The sequence below is a fragment of the Delphinus delphis genome, chromosome 6 (assembly GCF_949987515.2).
Source record: "Delphinus delphis chromosome 6, mDelDel1.2, whole genome shotgun sequence".
Lineage (NCBI taxonomy): Eukaryota > Metazoa > Chordata > Mammalia > Artiodactyla > Delphinidae > Delphinus > Delphinus delphis.
The window spans coordinates 32,464,375-32,487,819 of NC_082688.1; the positions used below are offsets into that span (position 1 = coordinate 32,464,375).

The window sequence follows — 23,445 nt, forward strand, 5'->3', positions numbered from 1 at the left end:
CTTGAAAGCATCACTCAGGAGGCAGAATTACCTATGGGACTCCACCCTGCCCAAAGGACACCACGGCTGATTGCATCTACACAGTTAGGGAACACCTTCCCTGCCCCCTCACTTCTTCTCTCTCTACCCCTCTCTCCACTTGCCCTCATCTTATTTCCAACCCCATGGAAGCTAGAGACAGCCCAGGGAGTGGCTAAGAAGTAGAAGAGCCAGGTGGGGAAAGACTAGGAATGAAGCTGATCTACCACAGCCCTCAGGCCTGAGGCAGGCCAGGACTGGGGGGAAGTGGAGAGCTTTCACTCTGAATGAAGCAATGTTTTGACAGTTACACGTCAACTGGTCATTTTATTGGCTGAAAGGAGAACATCTTTGTGATTAAAAATATCAGGATTTTTTGTTACCTGAGAGTGCCCAGGAAGGCTGAGGGACTTACTTAGATTTTCATCCAGGGACAGAGAAGGGGTAGCCCTCACACAGGCCAGCGCCTTGGCCCTGAATGCTCGGGACACAGTGGAGGGAGGCTGGATGTGGCTTCAGACGCCTTCCCTTCCAGCTTCTGGGTGCTGAGAACTTTTGGTGTGGGCAAGGGAGGAAGGAGAAGGAAAGGGCAGATGTCTCTTTATATGACTGGGTACAGTTGTGGCCTTCTGGGCTGGCTGTCTGCCAGTCTATCTCATTTTCTATGGTTTTGGTGAGGACAGTAGCGGCTCCAGCATGTCAGCTGGAAAGGGACTCATGCCCAAGCAGCAACCTTGTACATTAAAGATCTTTTGAAAGATTTGACAGAAAATTCCAACTGAATCCCAGCTGGTGGCTTTCCTACTATGTTCCTCTGATGCAGATGCCTCTGTAGCCCCCAGTTACACCTACACAGATGGGGAGACTGTCTCTGTCTTTTTCTCATTCAGGTTACACAGCCTAAGCAGTGATAAAGTAATGAGATGCCAGCCCCTCTTCTTGTAGGCACCTCCTACCTTCGTGAATAATTAGAGAGGGGAAGCACATTACTTCAAGATGGTCTGAGAACAGGAAGGACATCCTTAACCTTACTCAGGAAAGGGAATAGCCTCTCTCTGTGAATGCAGCGCCTCCCACAAGGCTGACCCTCTCTCACCTCCAGGTCCTTTTGCCTTGTGAGGCAGGGGTATGGATGGAATGGGGATGGGTGGGACAGCGGATTGTGGAATTAGCACTCTCAATAAGCCCATGTTGCTGTGGCTGCACCCCACCACCCAAAGCCTCCTTGGAGAGATTGGGACTGAGAAAGTGGGACACGAAGTGCCTTTTGCTCACCACTCAGAGCCTTAGTTGCAATGCTGGGGCAACTTGCCAGTCCTGTTCCAGTTGCCAATGAAGACTCCCAGAGACAGCTGTAAAAAGCCCTGCCTTAATAGTCACGTCTATACCGCCCTTTGCCAGCAGTACCTGTAGCCCTTCATTCATAAAACCATCCAAACACTTTAAAAGTCCTTTTATATTTCTTGTTAGTAGTCACTCTTGAGTTAGCATGCACTGTACATTTATCATCTACTGGGTGAAATAAGAGCTACTGAGAAATAACCACGAAAAGAAATGATGGAGAGAATTCATCTTCTGGACAGTTCCTTTATAAAGGTCACTTACCTATCTCCTGTGCCCTCCCTTTGCAGGTAGGAGCTGCTTGTTTTAAGAGGGCAACAATTCTTATGTTTGTATGTATGCAACTCGAACAATAATGATTTCTTGGATTAGCTTAAATGTGCCTATTTCTCCTCTGTGACTAATTAAGCTGAATTCTGTGCATACAGGAAGCTGTTTGGCATTTGCCTGTATCTGTGCAGACCTGCTGTGTTTGATTACCCACCATTAGTTCATAGTGGTTGGACAGACCAGCCAACTTCCAAGATTGTCTCCATTATCAAGATACACTGTCACCTTTCTGGCCAAGTTTTAACATCTTTACATAATCCTTATAGAGAGCGTGTGTTTTAAACTTGGCCTCATCCGGAGGATTAGTGAAAACATTGGGTTCCTCCTTAGGTGGCTAACGAAGGCCCCAGAAATGACAATAGTACAAATTACTTTAAAAGAGTTCCTATTTTTGTGAATTCTAAAAATACTCTTTCATTTATATTTTCTTCCAGATTTACTATGTCCCTTTCCAAAGTGAAGATGAGAAAAAGAAAGGTTTTAAATACCAACCTTATTAGACTAACAATGTAACATTTAAGAAGATGGGTTAAAAATGCATCTATGAGTTATAAATAATGTATAATATGGCTGTATAATATAGTGCATACTATAAAAATGCTGCTTTTTTCTCAGGGGGTAATTTTTTTTCCACTTGTGGATACATATTAAAGTCCTAAATCCTGGTGGTGAGATCGATGGTCAGAGCTCTAATTGGGGCTCTCTGGTGATTATCTAGATTGGCAGCTGCTGTCAGTCAGCTTCTAAAGAAGTTTCTGAGCCAATGATTAGGCTGCTCCTGGAGATGTTAGCCCCCTAGAGACAATGTTAAGGCTCCCACTCACAGGGGAACCCTTAAGAAGAGCAGAGCTGTCATTTTCCAAGTTGCTGGCTTACCTGGCAACATACATGCCCCAGCTTTCTGGCTGAGTCAACTCAGAAAGATGATATCATAGCATAGAGTGGATCCACGTTATTTTATAAGCAAAACAATGCTGCAAGTCCCATGATGGCTTCCATTAAAGTAAAACAGTAATACCCTATGCATTTTTATAGAGTACATCACAGTTTTATTTTATATCATTGAATCCCACTGATAAAATAACAATGTATTGCTGTTCTTTTCTGGGTGGAAATATACAAACTTCACAAAATTTCTCTCCCCTTGGTGCATATCATACTCTTTTAGAACCACTCTTTTCATATGAATTAAAAATCCAAACCATTTTTGGATTAATTTGACATTTATAATGGCTTAATCTCATTAATTCAGATCCCACTAATTTAAACTTTATGATAACTCAAGCAGGATTGGGCTAAATTTATTTTTCCTTCATCCTTGAATTATGGTGAATAATGATAAGAAGTGTTCTGTTGGTTAACAAATGAGCTTCCAGCTTCCTATAGTGTTAAATGTACATGTACTTTCCATATGACCTAGCAATTCCACTCATAGGTATTTCCCTAAGAAAATAGAAATATATGTTCACCCAAAAACTTGCATACAAATGTTGAGAACAGCTTTATTTGTAATAGCTAAAAACTGAAAACAACCCAAACGTCCATCAGTAGGTGAATGGATGAACAAATTGTGGTATATCTGAAAGGTGGAATATTACTTAGCAATAAAATAAAATGATACATGGGGATGAATCTCAAAAACAATGCTAAATGAAAGAAGACTGGACACAAAAGATTATATGTGTTTTCATTTACATGAAATTCTAGAACGTACACCATTAATTTCTAGTCACAGAAAGCTGATCAGTGGTTGCCTAGGGATGGAGGTGGAGCTATTGACTGGACAGGACACAAGGGGAGATTTTGAGGTGGTGGAAATGTGCTATATGTTGACTGAGGTGGTAGTTATATGGGTGTATGCATTTGTCAAAACTCAACTGTACACTTAATATGTGGAAACTTTATTGTATGTAAATTACACCTTAATAAATCACACTTTAAAGAAGCTACATGCCATTACATATATCTTCATTAATAACAAAAGTTCTGTTCTACCCCTTGTGCTTTCTGTGCTTCCCCTCTTTCCAATTCTTTTTTTAGCAATATCATTTCCAGCATTCAAAAGGTATAGGGAATTCCAGCTTAAATTTAACAGATATCTTATAAGGCAAGAAAAAGAAGATTCAACCCCTTCCACCCTATACCTAATAGGTCCCCAAATTCTACTTATTCTGATTCCTAAATATTTCTTACATTTCTACCCTATTGCCTGGCTTCACCTCCACTGCCTTAATTTAGCTTTCCATTATCTCCTGACTGGTCTCCTTCCTGCCATCATTTGATTTGAACAAAAGTGTCCTCCACACCATCTTCCAGGTTCCAGAAAACACAATGGTACCTAGAGGCCTTATGGTTGCGAAGGGCAGCAAACTTGTAGGGGGAGAAACAAGATAAGGGTAGAACTGGATAGGGTGTTGGGGGAAGCTTGATGAAGTTCTTTTATGCTTGCTTCTAGGATTCCTAGGATCAAGATGTGATCCTGAGTAAGCTGGATGGTTTTCAATGCTGTTCATGTTTTCCGAGTTTGTTTTCTTTAGTGTGTCAGTGAAGCCCCTTTGGAAAGTATTAGCCTATTTTAGTATGTTCAAGAGAAACGGGGAAAGGGCTTGTGCTCCCTGTGGGGCTGGTAGGGAAGGGCCACAGGAATCAAAGTCAGAGAACCCCAAGAGACAGAAGATACTCGGAGGGGCAGAACCAAAGCCCAAAGGTGCAGCATCCACCCACCCTTCATAAGTTTCTTCCAAGTCTCTGCTTTTCTGCCTGTCCCTAAGAACATTCTGTCCTGTATGTATTAAGGGAGAGATTTCTTTTGTCTGCATCCTCACTTTCTTCTCCAGTTGCCAGAAAGGTTGGGGATAGTGAATGCCACCCAGGAGGAAAAAGGTGACGATTCTAGCCCAGCTCAGTCCATTGTAAAAGGTCTCTAAGAGCACTTCCCATCGCTGAAAGTGCCTTTTAGCAAGACTCAGGAAAGGATAGCCTCCAGTGAGAGACTTCCCATCGATTACACACCTGTCAGAAGAAGCACGGGCCCAGCTCAGAGATTTCCACCTTAAACTTTCAAAAGAAGCCACTTGCTAAAGGTCCTGGAGCTGGGGGTGCCAGAGGAGCCACTAAAAATCAAAACAGTGAGCAGAAACTGAATTTGACTTTTGGCCCCAGGGGTAAGAGAGATGGAGATGAAAGTTGACAGCCTCCTACTTGACAAGGCCTCTATGGAGTGGAAATGGGTGACTCACAAATCAGAATGGCACGTCCTCTCCACAGGCCATCCTGTGAGCAAAGCTGAAAGATCTCCACCAAGCCCCTGTATGCAGACACTCCCAGGCCCACTGACTGGAGTATTAGCAGGCAGGCTCTCCACCCCCAATGCAGGACAGGTCTTTGGGGGTACAGCTTTAACCTCAAAGACAACCATGCATTCAGCCCAGCAGATACTTCTCCATAGCCAAGGAAGCAGTGTACGTTTTATCACAGGGAGTCCTTGGGCGTGAGCCCTATTTTTAGAATATCTTCTAGACCTGGCTCTGCTATTGATAAACTGAATGAACCTGAACTTGAGTAAGTCACTTAGACTTTGGGGACCAGAGTTTCCCTAAGTATAAAATAAAAGGAGCTCTTTATTTTGTGTAAGAGGTAGACATGTTAGAATGATGTTAGAAGTCAGTGATAATGTGCAGGGAATCCAGAGGAAGAATAGGCTAATTCCATAGAGAGGAGGTGACATATGAACAGGGTCTTGAGAAAATTGTAAAAGCTTTCCAGACAGGCAGAGAGAATATTCTGGGCAAGGTAACACATTCCTAAAGAACTGGAGGTAGGGGGGAGGGGAAGCTTTGATGGGGGGGGTTGGTGGGGAGAAGCAGTCAATTCGAGAGCACTGAGAGTAGGGGGGAAGCTAGAGGTATATTAGATGTAGAATCAGTAGGTGGTACCCAGTTGAATATGGCTTCTCACATTCAAGAGAGGATGGCCTACTGGCTCCTGCCTGAGTGACTGAGCAAATGATGGTTTAATTAAATAAAACACCCAAAGCAAAAGGGGGTGGAAAAATGATGAATCCAATTCCTGACAGGTTGAAATAAGAGTATCCATAGTTCAACCAACTGCCAGGTCCAGCAGATGGCTTGATAAACAGGTGTAAAGAGCAGAGGTGTGGTTGAAGCTGGAGATGTAGGTCTGGGTGTCATCAGCTTACGTCAATCTAGATCATTTCAAAGTTCCTTTCTAAACCTAAAGTCATAGGACCTGTGATTGTAAATTTTGTAAAAGGGAAAGTCCAAAAGTAAACCTTTCTTCTCTTCCTGGAATATTGTTCTAATGAGATACTGGGTATGAGTTTCCCTGCCTCCCTTTTTGTGGTGTTTATGTGCCACAACAGGGTGTTCATAGGATTCTTGCTACTAAGTTTTGTTTTCTTGAGTTTCTTTCAGCTGTTAGTTACAGGATTTTAGACAACATAGAATGGTTTCGGCCCAGATAATTAAACAGCAATTGACATCAACGATGAGTCCCAAAAAGGCTTTGGAGAAGTCTCAGCAATTGTCATTGGTTATCAATAACTCCTCATTTTATGTGAAATAAAGTTCAGGCTCTTCAGTTTGGCATTCAGGTCTCTTCCTCTTTTTCTCTCCCTCTCTGGTCAGTGGCCTTGTCATGAGCAGCCCTCTGGAGAGGCCCAGGTGAATTCCAGCCCCCGAGCCACATGAATGAGCATGGATGCAAATTCTCCAACCCAGTCAGCCTTCAGGTGACTGAAGCCCTGGCCAGCATCTTATCTGCAGTCGTGAGAAACCCTGAGCCAGAAATACCCAGCTAACCAACTCCTGGATTCCTGACCCACAGAAACTGTGAGTTCAATGTTTATTGCTTTAACCTCTACATTTTGGGGTAATTTGTTAAGGTCTGATCAGGAAAAGGAGAAATGTGCTCTTCTGATAATATGTGGGAGATGGGCCAGGAAAGGCCTGGAATGATTTCAGCAGTTTGGAAGGAGAGCCCGGCAGAGTGCTGAGAGCCTGGGTCTCCTCCTGATTCTTTTGCCTATTCAATGACCTTGAAAACATCCCATCTCCTGTTTGGGCCTCAGTTTCCTTACTTGTAAATGGAGATGGGAAGTTTAGTTCCAGGCTCCATTCTAAAACCCCTACATACGTGCAGCACTTTACAGTTTGCAAAATGTTTTTGTATGTTGTTCAGGACCTGGAAATGACAAAGACTTGAAAAACTTGAAAAAAAGGAAATAAGACTGGCTTTTAGGAGTTAAACTTCAAAATCGGCACATATGGATTAGGACAGAGATATACAAAATTACCTTAAAGCAATGTTTGTGTCCTTCTGACTTGCTATAAACTGAACCAAAAATACAATTACTTTCTTCTTATCAATGAATGATGGGAAATACCATGAATGCTCATTTTTTGATGCATGGAAAGCTCTTAGAAGTCTTCCTGGAATAGTAGTAAGTATTTTATTTATAACCAAGGGAAACTTAGTAAACTAATAAATGGATTATTAAAAGATATCAAGATTTGACAGTCATAACTAAAGGAGCATATTACCAGAGTTTATTAAGAACTCCAACTGGTGTCCTAATAAGATACCAAAGGCTGAGGTAGGGAAGGGAATGCGGTGGATCGTGAGCTCATTCCTGAAACTTCACTTCCGGTTGCATTTCATTGACAAAAGCACATCGTTTGACCACATCTAAGTTCAAGAGCTCACTGTATATTTATGGACAGTCCTAGTGACTCCCTTTAAAATGCATAAACATCCTTTAAAATGTCTACATCCTTTAAAATTGAACAGTTGGCTTTGCCATGAGAAATTGCAGTGCCCTGCTCCACTCCAAAGGGCTGCTCTCAAGCAGCAAGCACTTTGAATTATTATAGTGATTTTTTTTTCAATGTATTTGTGGGGAGGAAGGTGATCTCCACGTCTTACTCCTCTGCCATCCTGAAGGTCTCCGAGGCATTTTTTTTTTAACATCTTTATTGGAGTATAATTGCTTTACAATGGTGTGTTAGTTTCTGTTTTATAACAAAGTGAATCAGCTATACATATACATATATCCCCATATCTCCTCCCTCTTGCGTCTCCCTCCCACCCTCCCTATCCCACGCCTCTAGGTGGTCACAAACCACCGAGCTGATCTCCCTGTGCTATGCGGCTGCTTCCTACTAGCTGTCTACTTTACATTTGGTAGTGTATATATGTCCATGCCACTCTCTCCCCCACGTTTGTAAATAACACGTGTATAGTTCTATTTCCTGATTTTTACATTTTAGCCACCATTTATTAAATTCCTACTAAGGAAGATTCAACTTACCTCTCTTCCTCACATACAATGTTTACGACATCATGATCCTATAAATATTACCTACAGCAGAACTATGTAGTGTACTAAAGTTTCGTTTTCTTTCTTGTACATTGTTTTCTTAGAGTGAATAGAGCCCTCTTTTTTTTTTCATTTGCTTAGTTTTCTGTGTACCTATTATTAATTTTTCCCTGAGCTCTCAGACCAAGCTGTAAAATTCCTCTCAACACATCCAGACACACCAAGCCCTTCATGAGTTTCTTTCTGTTCTCAGAAATATCCCTCGGCCCTCAGTCCTCCTGTTCCAGCTTTGTGACAGGTCACTTTCTAGTTCTGTTTACATCTACAATTCCTATTTCTTAAAAGCTGCAGGTTTCCAATCAAGAAGAGAAAAAAAAAGACTAGATGATTCTCTGTTGTAAAACTGTGATACAGAGATGAAGCGTTGTGAGAAACCCAAAGTTCCAAGGACTGGCTGTGCTTCATGCCCTTCAGCCAAGGCTGCTCACTCACCCCAGCATGGCCACTGGGTCTGCGTCCTTGCTGGTCCAGCTCAGCTTCAGATAAACTCCTTTGACTTCTTGTCTCTGCTGCTTTCCAGATCTTGATGATCTGCTGATCTCCACTATCCTGAAACCCATAATAAAAGAAGAAGAGGAAGGGTCAGCCTTTTTTGTGGGGATTCCTAAATTCCCGAGCTCTAGCCCTAGAAGCACCTCCATATTTCTTGCTCCTCCTTTGTCCCATTAGAAGCAAAATTACTAGACTTTACTCAAAAAGTGGAAAATCCAAATCCTAGAGGAAAACAGTGTGAAACTTAATATCTTACACTCCTATCTGGGAACTGATTGAATTTCTGAAAGCCCTTGAGGTGCTCCTGCTGGCAGCTGGGACTGAGGGTTCAAAGCAGAGAAACAGAGCATGTGGGGAAATGCTTTTACTTCATGATTTTCTTCTCATACCTGGCGATGGGATGCAATAGGCAAGGGGGGAGTGGAATGGGAATATAAATCTTGCAATAACGATGATAATACTTTCATATATGGTGTGGGAATGAGTTTGGTTAGGGTGAGGCAGGGAGAATGATGAAAATGATTCTGAGATGCTGATGAAACCCAGAGCAGTGTCGTTCTGAGTGGAAAGCGTGTTAAGAAACCTGAGAAATTTCTGCCTGCTTTAGTCTACCATCAAGGAAATTATCTTATCCTTTGTTCCTCTTGTTTTCTGTTTTGTGTAGCACAACTGGAGATTAGAGTAGAAAAGATGTTCCTGGGGCTTTCTCTGAAAACAATGGCCCTACCCCACCAACAGGGAAAGGATTGATGCTAGGAATTACCAACTTGTAAATGAAAATTAATACTGCAATTAGCAAGGTAGGAAAATCCATCTCATTGTAAATAGTGATACTTATAGATTGTGATATTCCCCCTGGGATCACCAGGTTATTTAAAAGGAATAAATCAGGAACCACATTCAAGCCCATGAAGAATGCCAGAAATATTCAGAGCAGACGTACACCTAAAACACATAATATTTTCGCCAGGGTTGTAAAACAGTTGATAAAGTCAGTTTTTAAAAAAGACACACATTTGTGATTTTTGACACTTCTTAGATAGAAAGTGTTTTCAGATTGGCTTTTGAATATCAACATTGTCACCTAAACAGCTTTCTAGCAAACAGACTGAAGACATTGGATAAAAAGATTAGTCCCACAAAAAAACGATGAGATGAATACTGCATTTCAAATAAAAGCAAGGGTCTCCAAGGATGAAATATAAACATTCGATAAACCTGCAGTCTGATAAAAATCTATATAATGGCCTTACGTTTCTATAGCTGTCTAAAATATGGAGCCTGCCTTCACATCCATTAACTCATTTGATTCTCAAGTGTGTGTGGGAAGAGGTAAACGAGAGAGAGATGTAAAAAAAGAAAGATCCTCATTTTACAGATAAGGAAGTAGAGCCAGAAAGATTCAAGCTCACACTACCTCCCAGGTATTAACAGACTGTGTGTATTTAATGTTAGCTGCCCCTGAATCAGAGTTAAAATGCAGCTATACTTCTCTAGGCAGCCAAAATGGGATGCCAACACAGGGATGGCATTCTAGCCATAGTAGGGTTGTGACTTCAAGTTTATGGGTTCAAGAATGAACCAATGCAAGAGGTGTAGGAAAACTACTTCCCCTCCCCCCATGAATATGGATTTAGGGATAGCAGAATTTCATCCTATTGTCCCATTATTACACCCATATTTGACAGATTGGTTAGGGCTCTGCTAGTTACAGTGCATCATAGCCTGCCTTGAATTGAGGCTCTACATTTATACGTGTCTTCCTTTCTGCACCACAAGAACCCACAGACCAGCAACCAAATCCTTAATGTGTTGTTTCCATCCAGTGCCCAACCCAGTGTCAGTGCTTCATAAACCTGTAGAGTTGAATAAACCATGAGAACAGATACTTTGCAACGTCACCAATTGGGTCATAATGTAGGCATGCAGACTGGAAGACACAGTCGAATCCACTCAAGGGTTAGAATTGTCAGATGCCTCCCTTTTGAACCATGTGACCTGATTCCTCTCCTTTTCCATAGTTTGGTTCCATTTCTTGGGATGAAGTCAATTATAGATGACCCCCTACTTTCAAACAGATTGAAAGTGTGTCTGAAAGTCAAGTAACAAACTCATATGCTAAAAGGGAGTTTCCATTCACCAAAACTTTAAATCCTTTATCAGGAATGCCAGGCCCTGTGGCAGGGTTGGGGGAACCCTGCAAACCCCCATAAGTGGTGGCCCATGTGATATGATAGCTGCCACCCCCACCCCTGGTCCACACCCTAGACCCCGTCCCCAGCCAGACTCTCACGGAAGGGCAGGACCGTCAGGGATTGGTGCAGGAGCTTCAGGAGCTTCCATGGAGAAAATCTTGGCAAACTTTTAAGGGAAAAGGCATCATGTAATAATTCCTATTTTGTGTAAAAAGGGAAGAAAAAGATTAAAATAAATATATATGCAAGTATAGACGAAAGACAGGAAGGAATAGACAAAACAAATTTTAATGGCTTTTTCTAGCTGGTTGGATTATGATTTCGGTTTTTTCTTTTCTATTTTTGTATGGTTTAATGTACTCATTTTTTTTAACATCTATAAATACTTTAAAATTTATTTTTTAATCTACTTGTAAGATATTAAAGTCATTGCTATTAAAGCTAAAATCCTTTTTGACCACCATGCCTAAATTCCCTGAGCTAATCACATCACTTTGGCATGCCTCTTTCTGGATTTTTTTCAATATATTTAAACATATGTATGTATGCACATAGAAATACAAAGTATTGTTTTGTTTCTACATGGATGGCATCATACAATACATATTCTGCAATTTTCTTTCCTTGTCAGTTACATATAAATCTACCTCATTAAAAAAAAAACAAAACTATTCCATCAAATAGAGACTGAAGCATATTTAGTCCAGTGGTTCTGCACTGGAATCATGTAAGGGGCTTTAATCAAACCAGTGCCCAGGCCCCATACCTGGAAATTCTGATGCAACTTTTTTTGCTTCCCCTACCACCCAGGTGACTTTAATTTTTTTGCTGTTTTAGAACAGTATCATATTGTGTAACCTTGCACATATATGTGGGTGGTACTCCAGGAAGATTTTTTTTTAAAGCACTTATATTGCAGTACCAATTTATACTCTTACCAGAGTATATGAAAATACCCATATGCTTCTTTACCTTGGATATTATCTAATTTTAAAATTTTTAAACTTTTTGCTACTTTGATGGATTAAAAAATAGTATGTTATTTATTTTCATTTTACTGATCGTTTGTAAGATTTATATCTTTTCATATGTACAGCGAGGGATTGAGGATACAAGGTACCAGTTTTGTATCCCAGCTCTGCCACCAATGGGCTATATGCCTTCAGGCCAGTTGTTAACCTCTCCGTGCCTCAGTTTTCTCATTTCTAACATGAAGAGAATAATAGTGCCTAGTTCAGAAGCTTACTGTAAGACTGACATGATTTAACATAGATAAGGTTTTAGAAGAGTATCATCACAGAGCAAGCACACCATAGATGTTAGTTATTCTTTTTTTGTCATTTGTGCTTTTTAACTATTACTGCTTAATCAGAAAACAAAATTAATTTTTAAATATTGACCCATTCAGAGAAAACTACCCAGGCAGGCCTCAAATCTCTCATGGTTAGAGACCTTACATACTTTGTTCCTACTCTCTGAAATCTGAAAATCTGAAAATTCAGATTTTCAGTTGATGTAGTAAAATGGGGATGGTAACTCTCCACCTGTTTGAAGACCAAGGAGGTGAAATGTGCCTTTTGGGGGCTTTAACAGGTCAGAGGTGATGTAAGTCTATCTGTTTCGTATCGGGAAGCAGAGTACTTTCGTCGCTATCACCAGACAAGTCTGCAATGCTTCACTAGAAGCCTAGAAAGTTAGGCCTGGAAGGACGAACCAAAGGACTCTAGAGACCATCCACCAGGCACTGTATGTTATAGACGAGGACACTGAGTCCTGAAGAATTCGAGTAATTGGATAAACTCCCACAACTACCCAGGGACAGAATCAGACTAGAGCCTAATGCCCTGGAACTTCAGGAAGCTTTGAGCTGATGTTCTCTGCTGCCCATTTGGGCCTGGGTGAAAATGTTTGGGGGGCAGGCTCCGATATTAATATGTATGTGAGAAATAAACTGAAGAAAAACTTTAATTGTACATAATTAAGGCAATAGGTAAGAATAATTAGGATCTGCTATTTTAGATACACTAAAAATACAAAAATATTTTTTAACTGTAACACTACTGGTTTCTTAGCCTTAGGACAAGTTCCCAAGTAATATATCACCTAGAAAATTTTTCATACCACAAGATAATTCTTTTTTTAAAAAAGGCCCAACAAATCCATCCATATAATTCACACTGAGATATTTGGATAAACACACACATACAAATTTGGAGAAATATCATGATTTAAATAACCAGCTAATGTTTGGGGTCCCAATGTGATTTTTAAAAAATCTCATTCTGACCCAAGGATGAAGGGGTGTGAAAAGCTCTTAACCCTTAAAAAAGAATGATAATTCAAAATAATTTTTCCCAAATGCCTGTGAAAGCAATTAATTTTATAAAAATGTTAGCTCTAACAAAGAATTATATATCCATGTCTGATTTTGAAGGAAAGGAATGATAAAAACCAACAAGAAATAAGACATGTATTAGCTTGTTTGATATGACTAATCATATGAAATACTGACATAAAGTCATAAAGTTTTTTTGGTAATACCTGAAGCAGGTGAAAAAATGTGTATCTATTATTTTCTCTCCTAAAGTAAAGCCTTCAATTAGTGTATGCAAAAGTCATCAAGGTGATTCAGCAGGCTTAGGGTGAAATGTTAACAAGAAGCTGACCAGTCTGGATGCTAATATAGGCAATAAGGTCTCAGGGGTGTCATCCTGGAGCACACCATCTCAAATCCTAATTTCCATATACCACGGGTAGGGGAGACAGTGCTGGCTTCAGCCCTTTGCATTTCATTTCTGGGACTTGAGATTTTACATCTTCTGTTAGTAATGACTTACAGTGCTGGATTAATTCCACCACTCCCCACTTGCAGGAGAAACCAAGGGGAAAGGTCAAGTGACTTGTACAAAATAAAGTAGAAATGCAGTGACCTGAAATTCAGATTTTCAGTTGATATCAAAATTTTCCCTAAGATATATAAAGAGATAGCACTTTACAGTTATTATCTTATTTACATTGATATTAGTTCTCTAATGCTGCTTAACAAATTAGTCCCAAAAGTTAGTGGCTTAAAACGACAAACATTATCTCACAGTGTCTTTGGGTCAGGAACTCAGAAGAAGCTTAGCTGGGTGGTTCTAGTTTGTCATTTCTCATGGGGTTGCTGTTAAGATATTAGCTAGAGGTACTGTCATCGTAAGGCATGACTTGCTCTGGAAGATCTGCTTTCAAGATGACTTACTTATTTGGATGGCAGATTGGCGGGCCTCTCCATAACATCGCTTGAGTGTCTCACAGCACAGCACTGGCTTCCCCCGGAGGGAGTGATACAAGAGAGAACAAGGAAAAGACAGGCCTCAGAATGTCTTCTGAGGCTTGATCATACCTTCTGTGATCAAGCCTCAGAAGACATACACCATAATTATTCTGATGCTCTATGGTTACCAAGTCAGCCCTGTTCAGTGTGCAAGGGAACTATTACAGGGCATGAATACTCATCACTGAGCATCATTGGGGACCATCTTGGAGGCTGCCTACCTAACTTTTTTTATAAGAAGCTGTGAGTACACAGTAGAAGCATTGACATTCTGTTTTGAAGACAAGGAAACTTTTTTTTATCCCTAGAGAATGAAAGCTACATTCACAAGAATGGGGATGTGAACCCAGGTCCTCTGAGGTGGGTTGTGTGTCCACACCTCGCAAAATGGTAGTGGTAGGTCTCAGTGCAGCACAAATTCACTCCCCTCTGTGGCACTTTCCTAACTTCATAGGAAACTTTTTGATAGAGGTGGATGTATGTAGCGTAGAATGCAAGCCCTGACACGCTTTAGAGCTCCCAGTTATTCGGGGGGAGCTCATGTCCAGTCCCTGTTTCCATGGCCCCACTTCAATTCCTAAATATTACTAAATAGATAAATAGGTTTTCTCTTTCCTCCTGACCCACAAAGGTATTCCCTTTATTTCCAGTGTATTTTAAGCATTTCAAGTATTGTATTAGCTTTCCTATGAATTCAAAGACGAGAAAGGGATTTCATGTGCGCCTACTCCAACATCCCGACAAGGAGAGCAGTATTTGACCTGACTCTGATTCCTCATTTTTTAAATAGGAACAAAAATTGCCTCTATAAGATTGTTGTGAGGTCAAGTGGGATGACTCACACAAGGTGCTTAGCACAGTGCCAGGCACACAGTAAATAAATATTTATCGAGCATTTAGTAAACATTTATAGAGCAGAACATTATGATCGGTATCACTGGACACTTTATTCTCCTTGGGCCTCCGTCTCTTCATCTGAAAAATAAATGAGTTGGATGAGATCAGGGAAGGGGAAAAGGCTCCCACATACCCAGTCTGTCATGAGCAAGCAGCATGGGGCTGTCTGGAGAAGAATTCTAAGACTAAACCTCTGGTAGCAGGAATGATTCCAGAATAGGTTCGTGCTGTCTGTTGAGGTCTGGGAACAGAAAATGCTGACACTCATTCATTTCTTTGCTATCCGTGGACTAGATAATCAATTAAGTCTATTGAACTTGGGGAGTATAAGATCCCATAACCCACCAACACCTTCTCACACACAGGAGAAATGTTCTTAAACTGATCTCTGGATTATCCGGAGTTTTCGGTGACCAGCTCGATCATAGTCAGTATGCCTTTAAAGGTTTTAACCTCTTTTGTAAATAGCCAGCGGGTCACTTAATTGAATTCACCCAGTTATTTTCAAAACAACCAGGAGTATGACCAAATTCAGTCTTTCCTTCAAACTAGTTTTTTGTGTCTCTGTGAGTCGCTACATGACGATATATGTTATTTTAAACTCTCCTTATTTTTAATGATATAAACAATGAAAGCCCAAGTAAGAGAAAGGAGCTAACACATTTATTCCCATTCTGCCATCTGTTTAAAGCTGCTGATGTAATTCCAGTTTGAAATTGCATTAGCGCTTGCCTCCTGGACTTCTTCCTTATTTCCTTTTGTGTTTCAGGCCTCCTGTACTTAAGAGAAAGCACTGCCTCTAGGATGTTGGTCAATTAATGCACAGCTACAGGATAGCTCTGGCCATTTTCAAACTGGTCTCCAATTTGGATTTCCTTCACGATTAGCTAGAATGACTGTAACTGGAGTGTTATTCGCTTAAATGTATTTGGTATTTAAGGTTTGATTAGTGATGTTTTCAGCAATACCATCAACAATCAGCAGGTTTGTTTACACTGCAGAGAATGGCAGAGATTACGGGTTGTGGTCATGCATACTCAATCATGATATATTGGCTTTTTTTGACTTTTATCTCTTGGATATGCCTTAGAATTCAATTTTCATTTTTTAAAAATGCAGCTGCTTTACACTGGTTTGAATAATACTACGATAGAGGGTTTCGTTGAATTGTGTGATGTTTCTTGGTGTGTGTGTGTGTGTGTCTTTTATGAGGCTGGGTGTCATTTAAAATTATGTTTTACTGGATAAACAGAGTGTAATTTCTTTGCTTGGATATAAACTGTGTGCGTGGGTCAAGCCCTTTTTCTTTTCACTTTCAAATGAAGGTGAATGCCACCCTAGGGACTTGGCATTGGGTGAGGTGGACAAGGTATGTGAGGGCACAAGGGATAGGGGCAGGAAAACCGGAAACTTGGTCAGCTTCCTTCACTTTTCTGAGCCTTAATTTCCCCACCTGGGTTTATACTAGAGAATTCTAAAGTCTTTCTCCTCTAAACAACTTCTAAAATAGGCACCTTTCCCTCTTCCTGATATCACTGTAGTAGGGGCTGCTCCTTTGGGTGCATGAAATTGAATCTCATGTCAAAAATGTCATCAGAATAATAGAAAGTTGGATTGGAAGTGACCTTAAGGGCTCTCCCCAAAGCTCTTTCAGGCTCTCAGTCATAACCACCCTTAAGGGCGCAGCCAACAGAGAGGAGTGTATTCACTAGGTATCAAGAATGGAGCTCAACTTCAGCACGCTTATGTAGCGTGTCACTTCTACTCAGAATCCTGGCTCTGAACCATGGCTCATCGCTGTGGCTCAGAACTATCTGTGGATTTCTTTTTTAATATTGGTGTCTGGATCCTACAACCAACATGCCAAATCAGAAATCTAGGGAGTGGGAACCCAGTATTCGTATATTACCAAGCTCCCTGGCTGATTCAGAGCCTCAGTCAAGGTGGAGAAGCTCTGTTCCAGAGAAATATTTCATTGAGATAGAGTCGAGACAGCAGAAGGAGATCTGATTTGGGAATCCAGAGACCAGGGGTTAAGCCTGACCCAAGTACCAAAGGAGCACAGAAGGAGGGAGGACTAACACAACCAGGGAAAATCAGGGGAACCTTCACAGAGGAGGTGACATTTGAGTTAAATCTTGAAGAATGAGTAGGAATTTTCCTTTTGGAGAAGAAAGAATGGGTTGAGAGAAATAATGTATTTGCTGTGTGTCACAGAGTGTGTGCCAAAGCAGTAGCAGTAAACGGCAAGATTTCTGAGTTTCTATTCATTCCTTCCAGAGACCATGTGAAATGCTAGCACTAGACAGAACCTCTCCTCCCACAGGGAGGTTCACTGGAGCATACGTGGGGAAGGGGAATATCCGGAGTTGGGTGTGTAAAAGTAAGCTGCATCAGCTTACAAAAAGTCATGACTCCCAGAAAATGAATTTGGAATTGATTCTGTAGGCCGCTGCTCACAGATGTAAGGTCACAGCACACTGGTATGTTAACAATAAGCTGTGAGGGGCTGTGAGTAGTGTGTTAGTACTGGCTATCAAAGATGCAGTAGAAGAGAGTGGTTGAGAAGGCAGGCTCTGAAGCCAGACTGTGGGAATTCAATCCCAGCTCTGCCACTTACTGACTACAAGCAACCTACCTGCCAACTGAGCAAATTATTTAAGTGTTCAGTGCCTCAGTTTCTTCATTTGTACAGTCTTTTCCCAGTATCCATGGGGGACTTGGTTCCAGGATACCCAAATCCACCGATGCTCAAGTCCCTTATGTAAAATGGTGTAGCAGTCAGTCCTCCATATCTGTGGATACAGAACCCACAGACATAGAGGACCAACTGTATAACAGAGACAATAATGTTGCCTACCTCATAAGGTTGTTATGAAGATGAACATGCATCTGTAAAACACTTGAAAGTGTGCCTGGCAGTACAGATATAATTATTATTATTACTATTGCTGTTATTTTTAAAATTTTCTACAGTAGTTTGAAAGTCACACACATGTTCGAGGAGACTCAATTTTATGTACAATTTATACTCATTTGTTTTACTAAATGGCAGAGATCAAGGCGGAGGTGAGCCATCATTCAGCAAGCGGCATATAGCCTGGGCTATGCCCAGACCAGTGAGACCTGCAAATGTCCTCCAATAGGAACCACTGCCACAGGCATGCCACCTGAGTAGGGTTGCCAGGAAAAACACAGGGAACCCAGCTAAATCTGAATCTCAGATAAATCATGAAGAATCGTTTTCGTATCCTAAGGATACCCCAACTATTCCATGGGACATACTTATGCTAAAAAAAAAAAAAAATTATAAGTATGGTGGGAGGGTCCATGTGCCTTCCAGAGCCCCTTCCAGAGAGGCTGGATCTCCATGGCCTCTCCAAAAATTGATCCCCCACAAGTAGGGTGGGAGCATCATCCCTGAGAAATCTTCAGGGAAGCTGGTGTTAGACCCTGAAGGCTGGAAAGGATTTTGATAGGTGGGGAAACAGCAGTCAGTGTTGCAGCCTGAAGCCTAATTTGCTCTAAGGCACAGAGGCATGGGAGTGTGTGCCATGTCTGAGACCATTGAAAAGACAATGGCAGCAGGGGCATAGGGATGTGTGTGTGTGTGTGTGTGTGTGTGTGTGTGTGTGTGTGTGTGTGTGTGTGTGTGTGTGTGTGTGTGTGTGTGTGTGCGCGCGCGCGTGGGGTGGTGCTCAGGAGGACATATGGTCCGGGAAGTGTTTGGGGGCCAGGAGTTCAGGAGTTTAAGAAATTAGATTGAATGAGTTACTACCCAGTTCCTGAATTAGTCATTTTGCTTCCTTTCTTAATGGATTTCATTACAGACATTCCAGTTTCCCTAAGCATTGCCATTTTTTTCTTATTATGATTAGTTTGTTTGTTTGTTTATTTGTTTTACAATTCTTCTGTGTTTAGTTAGTGAAAGGTTGTAAGATGGATAGGAACAGCAAGGCTCAATGATTATTTAACAAGTAATAAACTGACTGCAGTCAAACATGCTTGTCATGGAAGCGTTATTCTGTTATCTGAAGCAAACATGGCAGAGCTCGTTTATTTAATTAGAAGCTGTTTTTACTGGAATCCTTCCAGGAGGACAGTGGGTGTATTCTATGGCTTTTTCAGGGCTCTTCAGATTTCAGAGGTCTCACAGATAGAAATTAAATAAAAGGGGACAGTTAAAATAAAACTCTGTGAACTGTTATTTCTCCAAGAGTGTCTGTTGACTGCTTCCTTCCTCTTCAGCTGTTCGGGGATGGAGACCTTTATCCTCAGACCTAGGCAGATAAAAATTACATAAAAGTGTACTGAGCTCTTTTGGTGTTTTTCCCAGATTTAGAAGACACACATCTTGCCATTTCTTGATTAATTACTACATGGAAGTTGTTGAGAGGCAAGCTTGGCGCAACATAACGAAGGACTCGCGTATGATTGTGGAAACGCCGCCAGGCTGGCTGAGGAGGATTTGGGTTCTCGTCTTACGAGCAGCAATAATTCTTTGTGAGATCCTGGGCAAGTTGTTTCCCTTCTTGGGGCTTCAGTCTCCTCATCTGGGGAATGAGAAGTGGATCTTAATATTTCCTTTTAGCAGCCCCATTCTGAAATGTTGGGACATGCTCGCAAGAAGACTGTCCGAAGAGGAGCAGCCAGGCAAGATAGAGCAGCAAGGAAAGGCCTGCTGAACGAAGGAGCTCTGCACGGAGCCTTAAAAGCAGGACAAGGGAGGGACAGGGGAGAACTTTACACATTTATTCTAAACAAATAATCATAGATGCCTACAAAGTCTTATGTTGACAAAGGAGATAATGCTAGGAGGTTCTTTGGATATTACTATTTCAAGAGAATTAAGGAGTTCATGAGTGTGAAGATGTGAAGTGCTTGGCGTAATAGACCTTCTTGTTTCTAGGAACAGTGGAGTAGGTTATTTAGACCAATCCTCCCACTGAAAGCAACTAAAAATGTACGTTTAAAAAAATCTTCTTAAAAGCATCAAAGAGATGACAAGAAAATAAAGGATTACTGGATTAAAAATAAACGGAAAATGAAAACTTAGTAAGATAAGCAAGCACTGTAACTGCTTTTGATCTGAACACACTACTCCCTCAAAATTAAACCTTTGTTCTGGCAGTCTCAAGAGGTGAGAGAGACAGAAAGCAAAGCACAGGCCACACACAGTGAGGCATCTCCTAGGAGACCCTTCCCACAATAAGCTGGGACCAGAAGGGATACAGTCCCAAGAATTACACCCTGGTTCTAAACCTTTGGGTCCTGTTCCAGTCCCTTGCTTCTCAAAGTGTGGTCCATGGATCCAGGACATCAGTGGCACCAGGGAGCTTATTAAGAATATGGATTCCTGAGTCTCACCCCAGACTAACTGCTTATTCAGTATATATACTTTAATAAGGTTCTTGTTAGAAGCAAACATGAATCCTCTCAGGAGAAATGTACTTTCATTCTAGGCCTCAAACTATTCCTGACAATAGCTTTTCTAATACAATTTTCAGTAAATTGTCCAAGATAAGAAGTCACAAAAGGAAATTCACCTCCACAAGAGAGAACGAGCAGAAACAACAGACAATAGAAACATAACTACAGAGACTTTACATGGTGGAATTATTGGATGTAGTCTATAAAACAATAATTTATATTCATAATAGCTATGTGTGAAAGGGATCATAAAAAATTTGAAAATCAAACTTGAAAGTGTCTGCAGTGAATATATGCAGTGAATATATGCAGAAAATATGAACTATCAAAAGTTCATAACAAATTTGAAAAAGGACCTTAGAAATTCTAGACATAAGTTTTTATCATGATTTCTGGAGCTCATCCATTTGTGGAGGACTGGCTTGGGGCAGTGAGCTACCTGTCACTGAAAATGTGTGAACAGGCTGGACAACTGGCTATCTCTCCACTGAAATGCGGACAGTAGTATTGACTAAGCATTAGCCAGGTCATCCTCAAGTCTCTTTCTGGTGCAGATACTATAAGATATTTTTCTAAGACGGGACATCCTCCAATTGGCCAGGGCCCTTGGAATTCCTTCTAACTTGACTTTTCCTTGTGTGGGATTGAGAATCCTCCCCAAGGTTGCTATATCACCCATTGCCTTGGGGTAAATAACACCACAACTGTGTAATACTTGCAGAGAGGTAAGGATCATCAGTAGAACCTCCAGATGAAACAGAGGGAGACTATCTAGGGGACACATCAGGGGCCGTGGACCCAGGAGGACTTTATGAACTGTGATCCAGACTGATTATTTGCACATATCTGCATGAAGCTTCACAAGCCCTCCCCACTTTCAAACATTCTCAGAACTTCATAATCTTCAAAAATAAAAGGAGGGACTTCCCTGGTGGCGCAGTGGTTAAGAATCCTCCGGCCAATGCAAGGGACACGGGTTTCGATCCCTGGTCTGGGAAGATCCCACGTGCCATGGAGCAACAAGGCCCTTGTACCACAGCTGCTGAGCCTGTGCTGTAGAGCCCATGAGCCACAACTACTGAGCCCATGAGCCACAACTACTGAGCCCACGTGCCACAACTACTGAAGCCTGCACACCTAGAGCCCATGCTTCACAACAAGAGAAGCCACCGCAATGAGGAGCCTGCGCACCACAACATAGAGTGGCCCCCACTCGCTGCAACTAAAGAAAGCCCGCGTACAGCAATGAAGACCCAATGCAGCCAAAACTAAATAAATAAATTTTCAAAAAAGGAGAAAACAGTAGGGTCCTTCTCTTGACCCTCTTCCCTTCTTGGTTCTGTTTATCCTCTCTCCTTGTTCTACTCTATCAAACTCTCCAAAGGTAGGTCTGTGGCCATATTTTCTGTCCACTCTCACATTTTATGTCTCCTTCACCCTAATTTCTCTGCATGCCATGAGCTTATTCAAGTTTGTTTTTCCTTTGGTTCATCCTCCCCAACTTCTCTGATCATCTCCTTCTTGGGGCTCTCTCTTTGGAAATCACAGTTAGCATCTGAGGGGTACCTAAACCACTTTCTATATCATTTAATCCCCACACTAATCATGAAAGATAAGATAAGCATTTCTGTTATTCCTATTTTATAATATGTATTCATTATAGAAAAATTAGAGATTATCTGTAAACAAAAAGCAAATAGAAAACTCCTCTAATTTTACTATCCAGAGATAACTTTACCACTGTTAATATTTGGTATATTTTATCCAGACTTTCTTTCCATGATTTTTTTGGAAAAAATGAGATTTTGTATGCTGAGCATATGTTTTTATAAGCTATTTTTATTTACTAACAAGAGATAGTAACCTCTTTCCATATTTGTAAATACACACCTACAACATAATTGTTTAATGTTTGCATAGTGTGGATGTATGATAACTTATTTAGCAAACCTGCAATCGTTGGGCATTTGAATTAATTCCAATCTTCACTATTAAAATAGCACCTTATAGTAATATCTTTGTACGTATCCTTAATTATTTCTCCAAGATAGAATCCTTGATGTGGAAATGGATTCATGCTTCTGATTTTGACAAATTTCCCCTGCAGAAAGTTTATACTAATTTAGACTCTCAACAGCAATGTGTGAAGGTGAGCATTTTCCTGCACCCTAACTAACATTTAGGTATTATTGTTTTATTGTCTTGATTAATTTCACAAGCAGCCTTTTATTGCTGTTTTAATTTGATTATAAATAAGATGGAATACAGCCGTCCTTTGGTATCCATGGGCGATTGGTTCCACGACCCCCACGGATACCAAAATCTGCAGATACTCAAGTGCCTCATATAAGATGGCATAGTACAGTATTTTCCCTTATGCTTCTTTACCATTTAGTTTTTTTCCTTTGTGAATTAAACTGTTAGTATTGTGTATATATTTACACACTGGCACATAGAAATGAATGTTAGCATCATCATTATTGTAGGTAGCAGCCAAAGTATATTGCAAATAGTTTCCCCCAATTTGTCATTTTCTTTTGTTCTAATTCAATTTCATTTTACAATTTAGGCCATACAGGGGTTTAATTTTTTTTTAAATTTGTACTTGATTGTTTTTTTATTCCTTGTTTGTTTTGTTTTGTTTTTAATTTTTTATTATTTATTTTACTTATTTATTTTTGGCTGTGTTGGATCTTCGCTGCTGCGTGCAGGCTTTCTCTAGCTGCAGAGAGCGGGGGCTACTCTTCATTGTGGTGTGCAGGTTTCTCATTGCAGTGGCTTCTCTTGTTGCAGAGCACGGGCTCTAGGTGCCAGACTTCAGGAGTTGTGGTTCACGGGCTCTGGAGCGCAGGCTCAGTAGTTGTGGCGCACAGGCTTAGTTGCTCCGCGGCATGTGGGATCCTTCCGGACCAGGGCTCGAACCCGTGTCCCCTGCATTGGCAAGCAGACTCTTAACCACTGCGCCACCAGGGAAGCCCCCAGGTTTAAATTTTTGATGTGAACAAACTTATGAACCTCTATCTTTATGG

General features: G+C 41.0%; 1 long non-coding RNA gene across 1 annotated transcript in view; it reads left to right on the forward strand.

Annotated features, from left to right (window-relative positions):
• LOC132427214 (uncharacterized) overlaps positions 1-23,445 on the forward strand; it is a 425,972-nt gene that overhangs the window by 200,734 nt on the left and 201,793 nt on the right. Inside the window, exon 5 of the long non-coding RNA XR_009519846.1 lies at positions 6,336-6,539. This is a non-coding gene — a long non-coding RNA (uncharacterized lncRNA). The remainder of the gene's footprint in view (positions 1-6,335; positions 6,540-23,445) is intronic.